At 66.4% G+C, this 21210-nt stretch overlaps 1 protein-coding gene across 2 annotated transcripts in view; it reads right to left on the bottom strand.

Moving 5' to 3' along the window:
• Positions 1 to 218: 218 nt before the first annotated feature.
• Positions 219 to 21210, bottom strand: part of LOC138846857 (serine/threonine-protein kinase MARK2-like) — a 70072-nt gene continuing 49080 nt past the window's right edge. Inside the window, exon 3 of one of the 2 annotated variants that reach the window (XR_011384369.1) lies at positions 219 to 408. The gene's annotated coding sequence lies outside the window, so the exon portion shown is untranslated. The remainder of the gene's footprint in view (positions 409 to 21210) is intronic. The other variant, XR_011384368.1, reaches the window with a different exon arrangement.

Here is a 21210-nt window from a genome sequence, read left to right as displayed (position 1 = left end):
CTCTCTCTCTCTCTCTCTCTCTCTTCTCTCTTTCTCTCTTTCTCTCTTTCTCTCTTTCTCTCTTTCTCTCTCATTGTCTATATCTCTACCTGTCAAATAAAAGAAAAATACAAGGCACAATACATGAAGAAGACAGCAGGAGGGAGCTTGTCACAGCCACAGGAGGGTCCACCTTGCCACCCAGTAGGTTCCCTGGGGCAGTGACTTACACGGAGACCCCCAGAGATACGTTGGAGTCGTCCAGATGATTGGGACAAGGAATATGGAGGACCATGGAGGCTGTAGGCAGAGGGCACAGGAGGGAGGGTGAACCAGAGGTGGGGGGAGGAGAAGGTTGTCCCTAACAAGGCAGAGAGGTAGTAGGAGCCAGGTTGCACAGAGAAAGACGATCCAGTGATGACAGGGCTCCTGGTGGGATGAAATGAGATCATAAATGCAAATCAGTTAGTGCCGTGCACGTACACAGGACAGGTTTGAACAATAGGAGGGACTTGCAAGTGCAAACCACATGGAGGACCATCTGTACTCCCAGGGACAGGAGCTACCGAGCATGGGAGAATGAGGCAATCGGGAAGAGGAGGAAGGGGCTGCAGGGGTGAACCTGAGGTCGCCACTTGAAGACACGGTGAAGGATGCAGGAGAGGGCAGGCAAGTGCCTGCATGAGGAGAGCAGTGCCCAGGCCTCAGTACTCCCCGGCTCTGCTTGGTCTGCGGTGGGTTTCTGGAGCTTAAAGACATCCCCATGTACGTAATCAACAGCTGGCGAAGAGCTCTGGGCTGGGAGTAAAGCAGCTGCTCTGTCACTCATCAGCTGTGCGGACCAGCGGGCATCTCTGCTCCCTGTGCCGTCTCTCTGCCAGCTGGCCGGGCTGCCTACGGTGGCAGGACTTCTTACCAGGAGGTTCGAAGTTCTAGCCTAAGTAGTGTTTTGTGATGTGGCCTGGGGAGTCACGTAGCGGAACGTACACCATATTCTATTTATTTATTTCCTGATAAGGTCAGTCTGAGGTCCTGGGTGGACATGAGTAAGGGGTGAGGGAGGGATTCTATTCAACCCAGCACAGAGCTTATTTTTAAGATTTATATCTTTATTTGAAAGGCAGAGTCTCTCTCACACACACACAGAGCAAGAGGGAGAGAAACATTGTATTGTCAAGCACTCCTAAGGTGGGCCTAAATTCAAAGGGGAGGGGACACAGACCCACAGCCCTCAGTGGGAGTCATGACAAAAAAAAATCTGCAGTCATTCTTTCAAATTCCCACAAAGTTCTTCTGGGCCCTTCTCCCCTCTGGCCTGGCACTAGTCACCCACCAGGGCTGGGCCCCACTCCCCTCCTTGCCCTCTAGGGTCGGGCCCTTCTCCCCACAGGCATGGCCCTGGCCTCCCTCCAGGTCCAGACCCCGTTCCTCTCCTTACCTTCCAGGACCTTACCCTGCTCCTCACCTGCCCTACATGGCCTGCGCCTGGCTACCATTGCTGCCCGCCAGGGCCAGGCCCCGCTCCCCTCCACACCCTTCAGGGCCTGGGCCCTGCTCCCCACACTGCTCTCCAGGGCCAGGCCCCGCTCCCCTCCTCGCCCTCCAGGGCCTGGGCACGCTCTGCTCGCTGCCCTCCAGGGCTGGACCCTGCTTTCCCTCCTTGCCTTCCAGGGCCGGACCCCACCGCCCTCAAGGCCCTCCAGGGCTGGATCCTGCTCCACTCCTAGACCTCCAGGGACTGGACTCCACTCCCCATGCTGCCATCCATGGCCCAGCCCCATTCCCCTCAAGGCCCTCCAGGCCCGGACACTGCTCCCCTCCTCACCCTCCAGGGCCTGGACCCACTCACCTCACCCCCCTCCAGGGTCAGACCCTGCTCCCCTCCTGGCCGTCCAGGGTCTGGTCCCTGTACCCCTCCTCGCCATCCAGGGCCTGGGCCCTGATCTTTTCAATGCCCTCCAGGTCCAGACCCCAGTGCCCTCAACACCCTATAGGGCCACACATGATCCCTTCCTGGCCCTTCAGGGCCTGAGCCCCGCTCCACCCGCTGCCCTCCAAGGCTGGACCCCACTCCCCTCAATGCCCTCCAAAGCTGGACCCCGCTCTCCTCCTCACCCTCCAGGGCTTGGGCTCCTATCTGCACACGGCCCTCTAGGGCCGGGCCCCACTGCCCTCAACACCACCCAGAGCAGGATCCCACTCCAATGATCACCCTCCTGGGCCAGTGTCTGCTGCACTCCTTGGCCTCCAGGGCTGGGCCCAGCTCCCCTCAGGCATGGCCTTCGCCAACCTCCAGGGCTGCGGCTCTCTCCCATACGTGCCCTGCAGGGTCAGGCCCTGCTCCCCTGAGGTATTACCATGGCCACACTCCAGCGCCAGTCCCCACTCCCCACGCTGCCCTCCAGGGCCAGACCCCACTGCCCTCAACGCCCTCCATGGCCTGGGGCCTGCTCCACTCCTCACCCTCCTGGGCTGGACCCAGCTCCACTCCTTGCCTACCAGGGCTGAGCCCTCTCCTCCTCGTCCTCAATGCTCTGAGACCTGCTCCACTTCTTGCCCTCCAAGCCTGGTCCCCGCTCCCATCCCAGCACTCCGTGGTCGACCCACTGCCATCAACACCCTATAGGGCCAGACTCTGCTGCACTCCTTGACCTCCAGGGATTGGACTCCACTCCCCATGCTGCCCTGGAGAGCCAGGCCATACTCCTCTCAACACCCTCCAGGGCCAGACCCCGCTCCCCTCCTCACTCTCTAGGGCCAGGCCACACTCCCCTCCTCACCACCCTCCAGGGCTGGGCCTCGCACCCCTCCTTGCCCTCCTGGGTTCAGCCCTGCTCCCCTCAGGCTTGGCCATGGCCACCTATTCGGGCTCAGCCCCCCTCCCCTCCTTGCCCTGCAGGATCGGGCCCTGATCCCCTCAAGCAGTTGCTGGCCTATTCCAGGGCGAGGCCCCACTCCAATCCTGGCCCTCCAGGCCTGGGATCCCTCCCCTCCTCATCCTCCAGGCCCAGGCCCATCTCCTCATGCTGCCCTCCAGGGCCAAGTCCTACTCCCCACACTGCACTCCAGGGCCAGGCCCCGCTCCCCTCACCACACTCCAAGGCTGGGCCCTGCTCCCGACCTCGCAATCCAAGGTCAAACCTCGCTCCCCTCAACACCCTTCAGGGCCTGGGCCCTGCCCCCCACACTGCTCTCCAGGGCCGGGGCCATTCCCCTCCCTGTCCTAAAGGGCCTGGGCACGCTCTGCTCACTGCCCCCAGGGCCGGACCCCAAACCCCTCCTCACCCTCCAGGGTCTTACCCTATTCCCCTCCTAGCCCCCAGGGCCAGTGCCTCTTCTCCTCTTCACCCTCCAAGGTCAGGTTCTGCTCCCCTCCTTGCCCTCCAGGGCCTGGCCCCACAACCCCTCAACACCCTCCAGGGCCAGGACCAGCTCCCGTCCTCACCCTACAGGGCCTGGGCTCCACTGCCCACGCTGCTCTCCAGGGCCAAACCCACTCCACACACTGACCTCCAGGGCCGTGACCCACTGCCCTCAATGCCCTCCAGGGTTGGATCCCGCTCCACTCTTCGCCCTCCAGGGCCAGGCCCGGCTCCCCACTTTACCTTCCAGGGCCTGCCCCGCACTGCTCAAAGCCGTCCAGAGCAGGACCCCACTCACCACCTCATCCACCATGGCCTGGGCCATGCTCCCCTCCTCACCCTCCAGGTCTGGGCCCCACTCCCATGGCAGCCCTCCAGGGTTATGCCCCACTTCCCTCAACACCCTATACAGCCGGACCCTGCTCCCCTCCTGAAGCTCCAGGGCCAGGCCCCACTCTCCACACTGCCCTCCAGGCCCAGGCCCCAATACCCTCAGTGCCCTCTAGGGCTGGTCCCTGTTCCCCTTCTCGCCCCCAAGGGCCAGGCCCTGCTCCCCTCCTGGCCCTCCAGGGCCTGGTTCCCACACCCACACCCCTGCTCACCCTCGTGGACAAGGGCCGTACTCCCACCCTCACCCTCCAGGGCCTGGGCTCTGCCATCCCACGCTGCTCTCCAGGGCTGGGCCCCACTACCCTCAAGGCCCTCCAGGGCCGGACACTGCTCCCCTCCTCGCTCTCCAGGGCCTGGACCCTCTCACCTCACTACCTCCAGGGCCACACCCTGCTACCCTCCTGGCTGTCCAGACCCTGGACCCTGCTCTGTTCAATGCCCTCCAGTTCCTGATCCCATTGCCCTCAATGCCCTATAGGGGCACACCCTGATCCCTTCCTGGCCCTTCAGGGCCTGAGCCCTGCTCCCCATACTGCCTTCCAAGGCTGGACCCCACTCCCCTCAGTGCCCTCCAGTGCAGGACCCTGCTGTCTTCCTCGCCCTCCAGGGCTTGGGCTCCGATCTGCATATCCCTCTAGGTCCTGGCCGCACTGCCCTCAATACCATCCAGGGCTGGACCCCAGTCCACTGCTCGACCTCCTGGGCCGGGCTCTGCTGCACTCCTTGGCCTCCAAGGCTGGGCCCAACTCCACACGTTGCCCTCCATGGCCTGGGGCCTGCTCCACTCCTCACCCTCCTGGGCCGGACCCAACTCCCCTCCTTGCCCTTCAGGGCTGAGCCCTGTCCTGCTCAAAGCCCTCCAGAGCTGACTCCTCTCTCCTCCTCGTCCTCCCGGCTCTGGGACCTGCTCTACTCCTTGCCCTCCAAGCCTGCTCCCTGTTCCCATCACAGCCCTCCACAGTCGGGCCCACTGCATCAGCACCCTATAGGGCCAGAACCTGCTGCACTCCTAGACCTCCAGGGATTGGACTCCACTACCCATGCTGCCCTGGAGGGCCAGGCCACACTCCTCTCAACACTCTCCAGGGCCAGACCCCGCTCCCCTCCTCACTCTCTAGGGCCAGACCCCACTCCCCTCCTCACCACCCAGGGCCAGGGCCTGCTCTCCTCCTCACACTCCAGGGCTGGGCCTCGCACCATCCTTGCCCTCCTGGGTTCAGCCCTGCTCCCCTCAAGCATGGCCATGGCCACCTATTCGGGCTCAGCTCCCCTCCCCTCCTTGCCCTGCAGGATCGGGCCCTGCTCCTCTCAAGCAGTTGCTGGCCTATTCCAGGGCGAGGCCCCACTCCAATCCTGGCCCTCCAGGCCTGGGTCCCCCTCCCCTCCTCACCCTCCAGGCCTGGGCTAATCTCCACATGCTGGTCTCCAGGGCCAAGTCCTACTCCCTACACTGCCCTCCAGGGCTGGGCCCCCATCCCCTCCTCGTCCTCATGCCCTGGGCATGCTCTGCTCATTGCCCTCCAGGGCCGGACCCCAAACCCCTCCTCACTCTCCAGGGCCTTGACCCCATTCCCCTCCTAGCCCCCAGGGCCAGTGTGTCTTCACTGCCTCACCCTCCAAGGTCAGGTTCTGCTCCCCTAATGCCCTCCAGGGCCTGGCCTCACTCCCCACGCTGCCCTGCAGGGTTGGGCCCCACTGCCTTTAACACCCTCCAGGGCCAAGCCCTGTACCCCTCCTCACCCTACAGGACTTGGGCCCAGCCCCTCACACTGCCCTCCAGGGCTGGGCCCCACTACCCTCAACACCCTCCAGGACCAGACCCTGCTCCACTCCTCGAGCTCCAGGGCAAGACACCGCTCGCCTCCTCGCCCTGCAGGGCCGGGCCTGCTCCCCTCCCCGCCCCCCAGAGCCAGGTCCTGCTCCCGTCAGTTGTGTCCCTGGTCTCCATCCAGGGCCAGACCCGCTCCCTACTTGCCTGTCATGGCCTGGCCCTGGCTCCCATTGCTGCCCACTAGGGCCAGGCCCCGCTCCCCTCCTCACCCTCCATGGCCAGGCCTCGCTCCCTCCTTGCCTTCCAGTGCCAATGCCTGCTCCCCTCCTCGCCCTCCAGGGCCTGGCCCCCTCCCATCGCAGCCCTCCATGGCCGTCCCTCTGCCCTCAACGCCCTCTAGAGCCAGACCCTTCACCACTCCTTGTCCTCCTGGGACTGGGCGCTTCTCCCCGTGCTGCTCTCCAGGGCCGGGCCCCAATGCCCTCCTCGCCCCCCAGGGCCAGTGCCTGCTCTCCTCCTTGCCCCACAGGGCCTCAGCCTACTCTCCACATTGCCCACCAAAGCCAAGACCCACTGCCCTCAGCACCTTGTAGGACTGGACCTGCTCCACTCCTAGATCTCCAGGGATTGCACTCCACTCCCCACGCTGCCCTCCAGGGCCCGACCCCACTCCCCTCAACACCCTCCAGGGCAGGACCAGCTCCCCTCCTCACCCTCCAGGGCCTGGGCTCCGCTCCCCACGCTGCCCTCCAGGGCCCAAATCCACTCCACACACTGACCTCCAGGGCCGAGCCCCACTGCCCTCAACATTCTCCAGGATTGGACCCCGCTCCACACTTCGCCCTCCAGGGCCGGACCCAGCTCCCCACCTTACCTTCTAGGGCCTGCCTTGCGCTGCTCAAGCCGTCCAGAGCAGGACCCCACTCACCACCTCATCCTCCATGGCCTGGGCCACGCTCCCCTCCTCACCCTCCAAGTCTGGGCCCCACTCCCATGGCAGCCCTCCAGGGTCGTGCCCCACTTCCCTCAGCACCCTATAGGGCTGGACCCTGCTCCCCTCCTCGAGCTCCAGGGCCTGGCCCCACTCCCCACACTGCCCTCCAGGGCCAGGCCCCAATACCCACAACGCCCTCCACACTGGTTCCTGTTCCCCTTCTCGCCCCCCAGGGCCAGGCCCTGCTCCCCTCCTGGCCCTCCAGGGCCTGGTTCCCACACCCACACCCCTGCTCACCCTCGTGGACAAAGGCTCCACTCCAATCCTCACCTTCCAAGGCCGGGCTCTGCTCCCCTCCTCACCCTCCAGGGCCTGGGCCCTGCCCACCATGCTACTCTCCAATGCCGGGCGCGTTACCCTCAAGGCCCTCCAGGCCCAGACACTGCTCCCCTCCTTGCCCTCCAGCGCCTGGACCCACTCACCTCACCCCCCTCCAGGGCCGGACCCTGCTCCCCTCCTGGCCATCCAGGGCCTGGTCGCCCTACCCCTCCTCACCCTCCAGGGCCTGGGCCCTGCTCTGTTCAATGCCCTTCAGGTCCAGACCCCAGTGCCCTCAACGCCCTATAGGGCCACACCCTGATCCCTTCCTGGTCCTTCGGGGCCTGAGCCCCAATCCCCCCGCTGCCCTCCAAGGCTGGAACCCACTCCCCTCAATGCCCTCCAAAGCTGGACCCCGCTCTCCTCCTAACCCTCCAGGGCTTGGGCTCCTATTTGCACACGACCTCTAGGGCCTGGCCCCAATGCCCTCAACACCACCCAGGGCCAGACCCTACTCCACTCCTTGAGCTCTAGGGCAAGGCAACTCTTGCCTCCTCGGCCTGCAGGGCCAGGCCTGCTCCCCTCTTCGCCCCCCAGAGCCAGGTCCTGCTCCCTTCAGGTGCGTCCCTGGTCTCCATCCAGGGCCAGACCTGCTCCCTACTTGCCTGTCAAGGCCTGGGCCCAACTCCCACTGCTGCCCTCTAGTGCCGGGCCCCACTAACCTCATCACCCTCCTGGGTCGGGTCTGTTCCCCTCCTCGCCCTCCTGGGTGGGGTCCTGCTTTCCACCTCGCCCCCCAGTGCCAATGCCTGCTCCCCTCCTCGTCCTCCAGGTCCTGGGCCTGCTCCACTGCTTCTCCTCCTTGGTTGGGTCCTGCTCCCCTACTCGCCTTCCAGGGCCTGGGCCCCCTCCCATCGCAGCCCTCCATGGCTGGGCCCACTGCCCTCAACGCCCTCTAGAGCCAGACCCTGCTCCACTCCTCGCCCTCCAGGGCCTGGGCTCTTCTCCCCACGCTGCTCTCCAGGGCCAAACCCACTGCCCTCAATGCCCTCCAGGGTTGGATCCTGCTCCACTCTTCGCCCTCCAGCTCCAGGCCCAGCTTCCCAGCTTACCTTCCAGGGCCTGCCCCGCACTGTTCAAAGCCGTCCAGAGCAGGACCCCACTCACCACCTCATCCACCATGGCCTGGGCCACGCTCCCCTGCTCACCCTCCAGGTCTGGGACCCACTCACATGGCAGCCCTCCAGGGTTGTGCCCCGCTTCCCTCAGCACCCTATCGGGCTGGACCCTGCTCCCCTCCCCTCCTCGAGGTCCAGGGCCAGGCCCCACTCCCCACACTGCCCTCCAGGCCCAGGCCCCAAACTGTCAACGCCCTCCAGGGCTGGTCCCTGTTCCCCTTCTCGCCCCCCAGGGCCAGGCCCTGCTCCCCTCCTGGCCCTCCAGGGCCTGGTTCCCACACCCACAGCCCTGCTCACCCTCGTGGTCAAGGGCCCCTCTCCAATCCTCACCCTCCAAGGCCGGGCTCTGCTCCCCTCCTCACCCTCCAGGGCCTGGCCCCTGCCACCCCTCGCTACTCTCCAGGGCCAGGCCCCACTACCCTCAAGGCCCTCCAGGGCCTGGACCCACTCACCTCACCCCCCTCCAGGGCCAGACCCTGCTCCCCTTAGATTGTTCCTGGCCTCCTTCCAGGGCCACACCCTGCTCCCCACTTGCCTTTCACAGCCTGGGCCCGACTCCCACTGCTGCCCTCTAGTGCCGGGCCCCACTGCCCTCATCGCCCTCCTGCGATGGGCCCCGCTCCACTCCTCCCCCTTTTGGGTCGTATCCTGCTCCCCTCCACGCCTTTCAGAGCCTGGGCCCTGCTTTTCTGCTTGTGCTCCTGGGTCGGGTCCTGCTCCGCTCCTCGCCCTCCAGGGCCTGGGGCCCCTCCCATCGCAGCACTCCAAGGCCGGGCCCACTGCCCTCAATGCCCTCTAGAGCCAGACCCTGCTCCACTCCTCGCCATCCTGGGCCTGGGCTCTTCTCCCCACACTGCTATCCAGGGCCAGGCCCCAATGCCCTCTTCGCCCCCCAGGGCCAGTGCCTGCTCTCCTCCTTGCCCCACAGGGCCTCCGCCTAATTCAAACGCTGCCCACCAAGGCCAAGACCCACTGCCCTCAGCACCTTGCAGGACTGGACCTGCTCCACTCCTAGGTCTCCAGGGATTGCACTCCACTCCCCACGCTGCCCTCCAGGGCCCGGTCCCATTCCCCTCAACACTCTCCAGGGCCAGGACCAGCTCCCCTCCTCACCCTCCTGGGCCTGGGCTCTGCTCCCCACACTGCCCTCCAGGGCCAAAACCCACTCTACACACTGACCTCCAGGGCCGGGCTCCGCTGCGCTCAACACCCTCCAGGGTTGGATCCCGCTCCACTCTTCACCCTCCAGGGCTGGGCCCAGCTACTCACCTTAACTTCCAGGGCCTGCCCCAAACTGCTCAAAGCCGTCCAGAGCAGGACCCCACTCACCACCTCATCCCCCATGCCTGGGCCACGCTACCCTCCTCACCCTCCAGGTCTGGGCCCCACTCCCATAGCAACCATCCAGGGTCGTGCCCCACTTCCCTCAACACCCTATAGTGCCGGGCCCTGCTCCCCTCCTCGAGGTCCAGGGCCAGGCCACACTCCCCACACTGCCCTCCAGGCCCAGGCCCCAATACCCTCAATGCCCTCCAGGGCTGGACCCTGTTTCCCTTCTCGCCCCCCAGGGCCAGGCCCTGCTCCCCTCCTGGCCCTTCAGGGCCTGGTTCCCACACCCACACCCCTGCTCACCCTCATGGACAAGGGTCCCACTCCAATCCTCACCCTCCAAGGCCGGGCTCTGCTCCCCTCCTCACCCTCCAGGGCCTGGCCCCTGCCCCACCACGCTACTCTCCAAGGCTGGGCCCAACTACGCTCAAGGCCCTCCAGGGCCGGACACAGCTCCCCTCCTCACCCTCCAGCGCCTGGACCCACTCACCTCACCCCCCTCCAAGGCCAGACCCTGCTCCCCTCCTAGCTGTCCAGGGCCTGGTCCCCCCACCCCTCCTTACCCTCCAGGGCCATGGCCTGCTCTGTTCAATGCCCTCCAGGTCCAGACCCCAGTGCCCTCAACGCCCTATAAGGCCACACCCTGATCCCTTCCTGGCCCTTCAGAGCCTGAGCCCCGCTCCCCACACTGCCCTCCAAGGCTGGAACCCACTCCCCTCAATGCCCTCCAAAGCTGGACCATGCTGTCTTCCTCTCCCTCCAGGGCTTGGGCTCCGATCTGCACATCCCTCTATGTGCTTGCCCCACTGCCCACAACACCATCCAAGGTCGAACCCCACTCCACTGCTCGCCCTCCTGGGCCGGGCTCTGCTGCACTCCTTGGCCTCCAGGGCTGGGCCCAACTCCACACGCTACCCTCCATGGCCTGGGGCCTGCTCCACTCCTCACCCTCCTGGGCCAAACCCAGCTCCCCTCCTTGCCCTTCAGGGTTGACCCCTGCCCTGCTCAAAGCCCTCCAGAGCTGACCCCTCTCTCCGCCTCGTCCTCCCGGCTCTGGGACCTGCTCTACTCCTTGCCCTCCAAGCCTGCTCCCTGCTCCAATCCCAGCCCTCCACGGATGGGCCCCCTGCCATCAACACCCTATAGGGCCAGACCCTGCTGCACTCCTAGACCTCCAGGGATTGGACTCCATCCCCATGCTGCCCTGGAGGGCCAGGCCACACTCCTCTCAATACACTCCAGGGCCAGAACCCACTCCCCTCCTCACCACCCAGGGCCAGGGCCTGCTCTCCTCCTCACACTCCAGGACTGGGCCTCGCACCTCTCCTTGCCCTCCTGGGTTCAGCCCTGCTCCGCTCAGGCTTGGCCATGGCCACCTTCCCGGGCTCAGCCCCCCTCCCTTCCTTGCCTGTAGGATCGGGCCCTGCTCCCCTCAAGCAGTTGCTGGCTTATTCCAGGGCGAGGCCCCACTCCAATCCTGGCCCTCCAGGCCTGGAACCCCTCCCCTCCTCACCCTCCAGACCTGGGCCCATCTCCTCATGCTGCCCTCCAGGGCCAAGTCCGACTCCCCACACTGCCCTCCAGGGCCAGGTCCCGCTCCCCTCACCACACTCCAAGGCTGGGCCCTGCTCCCGACCTTGCAATCCAAGGTCATACCACTCCTCACCCTCCAGGGCCTGGGCCCTGCTCCGCACACTGCTCTCCAGGGCCGGGCCCAACTCCCCTCCTCGTCCTCAAGGGCCTGGGCTGCTGTGCTCGCTGCCCTCCAGGGCCAGATTCCAAACCCCTCCTCACAACCAGGGCCTTGACCCATTCCCCTCCTAGCCCCCAGGGCCAGTGCCTCTTCTCCTCCTCACCCTCCAAGGTCAGGTTCTGCTCCCCTCCTTGCCCTCCAGGGCCGGGCCCCACTGCCTTTAACAGCCTCAGAGCCAAGCCCTGTACCCCTCCTCACCGTCCAGGGCTTGGGCCCAGCTACTCACGCTGCCTCCAGGGCTGGGCCCCACTACCCTCAACACCCTCCAGGACCAGACCCTGCTCCCCTCCTCGCCCCCCAGAGCCAGGTCCTGCTCCCGTCAGGTGCGTCCATGGTCTCCATCAAGGGCCATACCCGCTCCCTGCTTGCCTGTCATGGCCTGGGCCCGGCTCCCATTGCTGCCAACCAGGGCCAGGCCCCACTCCCCTCCTCACCCTCCATGGCCAGGCCTTGCTCCCCTCCTTGCCTTCAAGTGCCAATGCCTGCTCCCCTCCTTGCCCTCCAGAGCCAGGCCCTGCTCCCCTTAGATTGTTCCTGGCCTCCTTCCAGGGCCACACCCTGCTTCCCACTTGCCTTTTATGGCCTGGGCCCGACTCCCACTGCTGCCCTCTAGGGCTTGGCCCCGCTGCCATCCTCGCCCTCCAGTGCTCGACCCCGCTCCACTCCTTGCCCTCTTGGTTAGGGTCCTGTTCCCCTCCTCACCCTCCTGGGTCGGGTCCTGCTCTCCTCACCCACCAGTGCCAATGCCTGCTCCCCTCCTTGCCCTCTAGGACCTGGGCCCCACTCCACTGCTTGTGCTCCTGGGTCGGGTCCTGCTCTGCTCCTCGCCCTCCAGGGCCTGGGCCCCCTCCCATCGCAGCCCTCCATGGCCGTCCCTCTGCCCTCAACGCCCTCTAGAGCCAGACCCTTCTCCACTCCTTGTCCTCCTGGGACTGGGCGCTTCTCCCCGTGCTGCTCTCCAGGGCCAGCCCCCAATGCCCTCCTCGCCGCCCAGGGCCAGTGCCTGCTCTCCTCCTTGCCCCCCAGGGCCTCTGCCTACTCCCCACGCTGCCTACCAAGGCCAAGAACCACTGCCCTCAACACCCTCCAGGGCCAGGACCAGCTCCCCACCTCACCCTCCAGGGCCTGGGCTGTGCTCCCCATGATGCCCTCCAGGGCCAAAACCCACTCCACACACTGACCTCCAGGGCCGGGCTCCACTGTCCTCAACGCCCTTCAGGGTTGGACCCTGCTCCACTCTTCACCCTCCAGCGTCGGGCCCAGTTCCCCACCTTACCTTCCAGGGCCTGCCCTGCACTGCTCAAAGCCGTCCAGAGCAGGACCCCACTCACCACCTCATCCACCATGGCCTGGGCCACACTCCCCTCCTCACTCTCCAGGTCTGGGCCCATTCCCATGGCAGCCCTCCAGGGTTGTGCCCCACTTCCCTCAACACCCTATAGGGCCGGACTCTGCTCCCCTCCTCGAGCTCCAGGGCCAGGCCCCACTCTCCACACTGCCCTCCAGGGCCAGGCCCCAATACTGCCTACGCCCTCCAGGGCTGGTCCCTGTTCCCCTTCTCGCCCTCCAGGGCCAGGCCCTGCTCCCCTCCTGGCCCTCCAGGGCCTGGGCCCCACACCCACACCCATGTTCACCCTCGTGGACGAGGGCCCCACTCCAATCCTCACCCTCCAAGGCCGGGCCCTGCTCCCCTGCTCGCATTCCAAGGTCAGACTCTGTTCCCTGCTCACCATTCAGGGCCTGGGCCCTGCCCCCCATGCTGTTCTCCAGGGTCGGACACCATTACCCTCAAGGCCCTCCGGTGCCGGACACTGCTCCCCTCCTCACCCTCCAGGGCCTAGAGCCACTCACCTCACCCACCTCCAGGGCCAGACCCTGCTCCCCTCCTGGCCGTCCAGGACCTGGTCCGCTCACTCCTCCTCGCCCTCCAGGGCATGGGCCCTGCTCTGTTCAATGCCCTCCAGGTCCAGACCCCAGTGCCCTCAACACCCTATAAGGCCACACCCTGATCCCTTCCTGGCCCTTCAGGGCCTGAGCCCCGCTCCCCCCACTGCCCTCCAAGGCTGGAACACACTCCCCTCAATGCCCTCCAATGCTGGACCCCGCTCTCCTCCTCACCCCCCAGGGCTTGGGCTCCTATCTGCACATGGCCCACTAGGGCCTGGCCCCACTGCCCTCAACACCACCCAGAGCAGGATCCCACTCCAATGCTTGCCCTCCTGGGCCGGGCTCTGCTGCACTCCTTGGCCTCCAGGGCTGGGCCCAGCTCCCCTCAGGCATGGCCTTGGCCAACCTCCAGGGCTGGGGCTCACTCCCATACTTGCCCTGCAGGTCAGGCCCTGCTCTCCTGAGGTATGACCATGGCCACACTCCAGCGCCAGTCCCCACTCTCCACGCTGCCCTCCAGGGCCAGACCCCACTGCCCTCAATGCCCTCCATGGCCTGGAACCTACTCCACTCCTCACCCTCCTGGGCCAGACCCAGCTCCCCTCCTTGCCCTTCATTGCTGAGCCCTGTCCTGCTCAAAGCCCTCCAGAGCTGACCCCTCTCTCCTCCTCGTCCTCCCAGCTCTGGGACCTGCTCCACTCCTTGCTCTCCAAGCCTGCTCCCGGCTACCATCCCAGCCCTCCACGGTCGGGCCCACTGCCATCAACACCCTATAGGGCCAGACCCTGCTGCACTCCTAGACCTCCAGGGATTGGACTCCAATCCCCATGCTGCCCTGGAGGGCCAGGCCCAAACCTCTCAACACCCTCCAGGACCAGACCCGCTCCCTTCCTCACTCTCTAAGACTGGACTCACTCCCCTCCTCACCACCCAGGGCCAGGGCCTGCTCCCCTCCTCACACTCCAGGGCTGGGCCTCGCACCCCTCCTTGCCCTCCTGGGTTCAGCCCTGCTCCCCTCAAGCATGGTCATGGCCACCATCGCGGGCTCAGCCCCCCTCCCCTCCTTGCCCTGCAGGATCGGGCCTGCTCCCCTCAAGCAGTTGCTGGCCTATTCCAGGGCAAGTCCCACTCCAATCCTGGCCCTCCAGGCCTGGTCCCCCCTCCCTTCCTCACCTTCCAGGCCCAGGCCCATCTCCTCATGCTGCTCTCCAGGGCCAAGTCCGACTCCCCACACTGCCCTCCAGGGCCAGGCCCTGCTCCCCTCACCACACTCCAAGGCTGGGCCCTGCTCCCGACCTCGCAATCCAAGGTCAGACCTCGGTCCTCTCCTCACCCTTCAGGGTCAGGTTCTGCTCCCCTCCTTGCCCTCCAGGGCCTGGCCACACTCCCCACGCTGCCCAGCAGGGCCGGGCCCCACTGCCTTTAACACCCACCAGGGCCAAGCCCTGTACCCTCCTCACCCTCCACGACTTGGGCCCAGCCCCTCACACTGCCCTCCTGGGCTGGGCCTCACTACCCTCAACACCCTCCAGGACCAGACCCTGCTCCACTCCTCCAGCTCCAGGGCAAGACACCACTCGCCTCCTCGCCCTGCACGGCCGGGCCTGCGCCCCTCCCCGCCCCCCAGAGCCAGGTCCTGCTCTCGTCAGGTGCATCCCTGGTCTCCATCCAGGGCCAGACCCGCTCCCTGCTTGCCTGTCATGGCCTGGGCCCGGCTCCCATTGCTGCCCACCAGGGCCAGGCCCCGCTCCCCTCCTCACCCTCCATGGCCAGGCCTCGCTCCCTCCTTGCCTTCCAGTGCCAATGCCTGCTCCCCTCCTCGCCCTCCAGAGCCAGGCCCTGCTCCCCTTAGCTTGTTCCTGGCCTCCTTCCAGGGCCACACCCTGCTCCCAACTTGCCTTTCATGGCCGTGGTGTGACTCCCACTGCTGCCCTCTAGTGCCGGGTCCTGCTGCCCTCATCGCGCTCCAGGGCTGCACCCTGCTCCACTAGTTGCCCTCCTGGGTGGGGTCCTGCTCCCCTCCTCGCCCTCCTGGGTCGGATCCTGCTTTCCTCCTCGCCCCCCACTGCCAATGCCTGCTCCCCTCCTCGTGCTCCAGGGCCTGGGCCCCCTCCCATCGCAGCCCTCCGTGGCCGGTCCCATTGCCCTCAATGCCCTCTAGAGCCAGACCCTGCTCCACTCATCGCCCTCAAGGGCCTGGGCTCTTCTCCCCACACTGCTCTCCAGGGCCGGGCCACAATGCCCTCCTCGCCCACCAGGGCCAGTGCCTGCTCTCATTCTTGTCCCCAGGGCCTCCGCCTACTCCCCCCGCTGCCCACCAAAGCCAAAACCCACTGCCCTCAGCACCTTGTAGGACTGGACCTGCTCCACTCCTAGGTCTCCAGGGATTGCACTCCACTCCCCACGCTGCCCTCCAGGGCCCGGCCCCTTCCCCTCAACACTCTCCAGGGCCAGGACCAGCACCCCTCCTCACCCTCCAGGGCCTGGGCTCCACTCCCCATGCTGCCCTCCAGGGCCAAAACCCACTCCCCACACTGCAATCCAGGCCCAGGCCACAATACTCTCAATGTCCTCGGATGGTCCCTGTTCCCCTTCTCGCCCTCCAGGGCCAGGCCCTGCTCCACGCCTAGCCCTCCAGGGCCTGGTTCCCACACCCACACCCCTGCTCACCCCCGTGGACAAGAGCCCCACTCCAATCCTCACCCTCCAAGGCCGGGCCCTGCTCCCCTGCTCGCATTCCAAGGCCAGGCCCTGCTCCCCTGCTCACCATTCAGGGCCTTGGCCCTGCCACCCCTCACTACTCTCCAGGGACGGGCCCCACTACCCTCAAGGCCCTCCAGGGCCGGACACTGCTCCCCTCCTCACCCTTCAGGGCCTGGACCCACTCACCTCACCCCCCTCCAGGGCCAGACCCTGCTACCCTCCTGGCTGTCCAGGGCCTGGTCCCCGCACCCCTCCTCGCCCTCCAGGGCCTGGGCCCTGCTCTTTTCAATGCCCTCCAGGTCCAGACCCCAGTGCCCTCAACTCCCTATAGGGCCACACCCTGATCCCTTACTGGCCCTTCAGGGCCTGAGCCCCGCTCCCCCCGTTGCCCTCCAAGGCTGGGCCCTGCTCCCGACCTCGCAATCCAAGGTCAGACCTCTGTCCTCTCCTCACCCTTCAGGGCCTGGGCCCTGCCCCCCACACTGCACTCCAGGGCCGGGCCCCGATCCTCTCCTCGTCCTCAAGGGCCTGGGCATGCTCTACATGCTGTCCCCAAGAGCGGGACTCCAAACCCCTCCTCACCCTCCAGGCACTTGGCCCTATTCGTCTCCTAGCCCCAAGGGACAGTGCCTCTTCTCCACCTCACCCTCCAAGCTCAGGTTCTGGCCCCACTACCCATGCTGCCCTGCAGGGCCGGGCCCACTGCCCTCAATGCCCTCCAGGGTTGGATCCCGCTCCACTCTTTGCCCTCCAGGGCTGGGCCCGGCTCCCCAGCTTACCTTCCAGGGCCTGACCCGCACTGCTCAAAGCCGTCCAGAGCAGGACCCCACTCACCACCCCATCCCCCGTGGCCTGGTCCACGCTCCCCTCCTCACTCTCAAGGGCCTGCCCCACTCCCATGGCAGCCCTCCAGGGTCGTGCCCCACTTCCCTCAGCACCCTATCGGGCTGGACCCTGCTCCCCTCCTCGAGCTCCAGGGCCAGGCCCCACTCCCCACACTGCCCTCCAGGGCCAGGCCCCACTCCCCACACTGCCCTCCAGGGCCAGGCCCCACTCCCCACACTGCCCTCCAGGGCCAGGCCCCAAACCCTCAACGCCCTCCAGGGCTGGTCCCTGTTCCCCTTCTCGCCCCCCAGGGCCAGGCCCTGCTCCCCTCCTGGCCCTCCAGGGCCTGGTTCCCACACCCACACCCCTGCTCACCCTCATGGAAAAAGGCCCCACTCCAATCCTCACCCTCCAAGGCCGGGCTTGCTCCCCTCCTCACCCTCCAGGGCCTGGGCCCCACACCCACACCCCTGCTCACCCTCGTGGACAAAGGCCCCACTCCAATCCTCACCCTCCAAGGCCGGGCGTTGCTCCCCTCCTCACCCTCCAGGGCCTGGGCCCTGCCACCCCTCACTACTCTCCAGGGCCGGGCCCCACTACCCTCCAGGCCCTCCAGGGCCGGACACTGCTCCCCTCCTCACCCTCCAGGGCCTGGACCCACTCACCTCACCCCCCTCTAGGGCCAGACCCTGCTCCCCTCCTAGCTGTCCAGGGCCTGGTCCCCCCACCCCTCCTCGCCCTCCAGGGCCTGGGCCCTGCTCTTCTCAATGCCCTCTAGGTCCAGACCCCAGTGCCCTCAAGGCACTATTGGGCCACACCCTGATCCCTTCCTGACACTTCAGGGCCTGAGCCACGCTCCCCTTGCTGCCCTCCAAGGCTGGACCCCACTCCCCTCTATGCCCTCCAGTGCAGGACCCTGCTGTCTTCCTCATCCTCCAGGGCTTGGGCTCCAATCTGCACACGGCCCTCTAGGGCCTGGCCCCACTGCCCTCAACACCACCCAGGGTCGGACCCCACTCCACTGCTCGCCCTCCTGGGCCGGGCTCTGCTGCACTCCTTGGCCTCCAAGGCTGGGCCCAACTCCACACGCTGCCCTCAATGGCCTGGGGCCTGCTCCACTCCTCACCCTCCTGGGCTAGATCCAGCTCCCCTCCTTGCCTATTAGGGCCGAGCCCTGCCCTGTTCAAAGCCCTCCAGAGCTGACCCCTCTCTCCTCCTCGTCCTCCCGGCTCTGGGACCTGCTCTACTCCTTGCCCTCCAAGCCTGCTCCCTGCTCCCATCCCAGCCCTCCACGGTCGGGCCCACTGCCATCAACACCCTATAGGGCCAGACCCTGCTGCACTCCTAGACCTCCAGGGATTGGACTCCACTCCCCATGCTGCCCTGGAGGGCCAGGCCACACTCCTCTCAACACCTTCCAGGGCCAGACCCCACTCCCTTCCTCACTCTCTAGGGCCAGGCCCCACTCTCCTCCTCACCACCCAGGGCCAGGGCCTGCTCTCCTCCTCACACTGCAGGACGGGGCCTCGCACCCCTCCTTGCCCTCCTGGGTTCAGCCCTGCTCTGCTCAGGCTTGGCCATGGCCACCTTCCCGGGCTCAGCCCCCCTCCCTTCCTTGCCTGTAGGATCGGGCCCTGCTCCCCTCAAGCAGTTGCTGGCCTATTCCAGGGCGAGGCCCCACTCCAATCCTGGCCCTCCAGGCCTGGACCCCCCTCCCCTCCTCACCCTCCAGACCTGGGCCCATCTCCTCATGCTGCCCTCCAGGGCCAAGTCCGACTCCCCACACTGCCCTCCAGGGCCAGGTCCCGCTCCCCTCACCACACTCCAAGGCTGGGCCCTGCTCCCGACCTTGCAATCCAAGGTCATACCACTCCTCACCCTCCAGGGCCTGGGCCCTGCTCCGCACACTGCTCTCCAGGGCCATGCCCCCCTCCCCTCCTCGTCCTCAAGGGCCTGGGCTGCTGTGCTCGCTGCCCTCCAGGGCCAGACTCCAAACCCCTCCTCACCCTCCAGGGCCTTGACCCATTCCCCTCCTAGCCCCCAGGGCCAGTGCCTCTTTTCCTCCTCACCCTCCAAGGTCAGGTTCTGCTTCCCTCCTTGCACTCCAGGGCCTGGGCCCACTCTCCACGCTGCCCTGCAGGGCCGGGCCCCTCTGCCTTTAACATTCTCCAGGGCCAAGCCCTGTACCCCTCCTCACCCTCCAAGGCTTGGGCCCAGCTCCTCACGCTGCCCTCCAGGGCTTGGCCCCACTACCCTCAACACCCTCCAGGACCAGACCCTGCTCCACTCCTCCAGCTCCAGGGCAAGACACCGCTCGCCTCCTCTACCTGCAGAGCCGGGCCTGCTCCCCTCCTCGCCCCCCGAGCCAGGTCCTGCTCCCATCAGGTGTGTCCCTGGTCTCTATCCAGGGCCAGACCTGCTCCCTGCTTGGCTGTCATGCCCTGGGCCTGGCTCCCATTGCTGCCCACTAGGGCCAGGCCCCACTCCCCTCCTCACCCTCCATGGCCAGGCCTTGCTCCCCTCCTTGCCTTCCAGTGCCAATGCCTGCTCCCCTCCTCGCCCTCCAGAGCCAGGCCCTGCTCCCCTTAGCTTGTTCCTGGCCTCCTTCCAGGGCTACACCCTGATCTCCACCGGCCTTTCATGGCCTGGGCCCGACCCCCACTGCTGCCCTCTAGGGCAGGGCCCCACTGCCCTCATCGCCCTCCAGGTCTGGTCCCCGCTCCACTCCTTGCCCTCTTGGTTAGGGTCCTGTTCCCCTCCTCACCCTCCTGGGTCGGGTCCTGCTCTCCTCCTCACCCACCAGTGCCAATGCCTGCTCCCCTCCTCGCCCTCCAGGGCCTGCACCCCCTCCAATCGGAGCCCTCCATGGCTGGGCTCACTGCTCTCAACGCCCTCTAGAGCCAGACCCTGCTCCACTCCTCGCCCTCCAGGGCCTGGGCTCTTCTCCCCATGCTGCTCACCAGGACCGGGCCCCAATGCCCTCCTCGCCGCCCAGGGCCAGTGCCTGCTCTCCTCCTTGCCCCACAGGGCCTGCGCCTACTCCCCACACTGCCCACCAAGGCCAAGAACCTCTGTCCTCAGCACCTTGTAGGACTGGACCTGCTCCACTCCTAGATCTCCAGGGATTGCACTCCACTCCCCACGCTGCCCACCAGGGCCCAGCCCCACTCCCCTCAACACCCTCCAGGGCCAGGACCAGCTCCCCTCCTTACCCTCCAGGGCCTGGGCTCCGTTCCCATGCTGCCCTCCAGGGCCAAAACCCACTCCACACACTGACCTCCAGGGCCGGGCCACACTGCCCTCAATGCCCTCCAGGGTTGGACTCTGCTCCACTCTTTGCCCTCCAGGGCCAGGCCCAGTTCCCCACCTTACCTTCCAGGGACTGCCCCGCACTGCCCAAAGCCGTCCAGAGGAGGACACCACTCACCACCTCATCCCCCATGGCCTGGGCCATGCTGCCCTCCTCACCCTCCAGGTCTGGGCCCCACTCCCATGCCAGCCCTCCAGGGTCGTGCCCCACTTCCCTCAAGACCCTATAGGGCTGGACCCTGCTCCCCTCCTCGAGCTCCAGGGCCAGGCCCCACTCCCCACACTGCCCTCCAGGCCCAGGCCCCAAACCCTCAATGGCTTCCAGGGCTTGTCCCTGTTCCCCTTCTTGCCCCCAGGGCCAGGCCCTGCTCCCCTCCTAGCCCTCCAGGGCCTGGTTCCCACCCCTACACCCCTGCTCACCCTCATGGACAAGGGCCCTACTCCCATCCTCGCCCTCCAAGGATGTGCCCTGCTCCCCTCCTCACCCTCCAGGGCCTGGGCCCTGTCACCCGACGCTGCTCTCCAGGGCTGGGCCCCACTACCCTCAAGGCCCTCCAGGCCCAGACACTGCTGCCCTCCTTGCCCTCCAGGGCCTGGACCCATTCACCTCACCCCCCTCCAGGGCCAGACCCTGCTCCCCTCCTGGCCGTCCAGGGCCTGGTCGCCCTACCCCTCCTCACCCTCCAGGGCCTGGGCCCTGCTCTTTTCAATGCCCTCCAGGGCTGGACCCCAGTGCCCTCAACGCCCTGTAGAGCCACACCCTGATCCCTTCCTGGCCCTTCAGGGCCAGAGCCCCACTACCTCCGCTGCCCTCCAAGGCTGGAACCAACTCCCCTCAATGCCCTCCAAAGCTGGACCTCACTCTCCTCCTCACCCCCCAGGGCTTGGGCTCCTATCTGCACACGGCCCTCTAGGGCCTGGCACCACTGCCCTCAACACCACCCAGAGCAGGATCCCACTCCACTGCTCGCCCTCCTGGGCCGGGCTCTGCTGCACACCTAGCCCTCAGGGCTGGGCCCAGCTCCCCTCAAGCATGGCCTTTGCCAACCTCCAGGGCTGTGGCTCTCTCCCATACTTGCCCTGCAGGGTCAGGCCCTGCTCCCCTGAGGTATGGCCATGGCCACACTCCAGCGCCAGTCCCCACTCCCCACGCTGCCCTCCAGGGCCAGACCCCACTGCCCTCAACGCCCTCCATGGCCTGGGGCCTGCTCCACTCCTCACCCTCCTGGGCTAGACCCAGCTCTCCTCCTTGCCCTTCAGGGCTGAGCCCTCTCCTCCTCGTCCTCAATGCTCTGAGACCTGCTCCACTTCTTGCCCTCCAAGCCTGGTCCACGCTCCCATCCCAGCCCTCCGTGGTTGACCCACTGCCATCAACACCCTATAAGGCCAGAACCTGCTGCACTCCTAGACCTCCAGGGATTGGACTCCACTCCCCATGCTGCCCTGGATAGCCAGGCCATACTCCTCTCAAC

Source organism: Oryctolagus cuniculus, chromosome 19 (assembly GCF_964237555.1).
Source record: "Oryctolagus cuniculus chromosome 19, mOryCun1.1, whole genome shotgun sequence".
NCBI classification, from domain to species: Eukaryota; Metazoa; Chordata; class Mammalia; order Lagomorpha; family Leporidae; genus Oryctolagus; species Oryctolagus cuniculus.
This window is presented reverse-complemented; position numbering and strand designations above follow the sequence as displayed.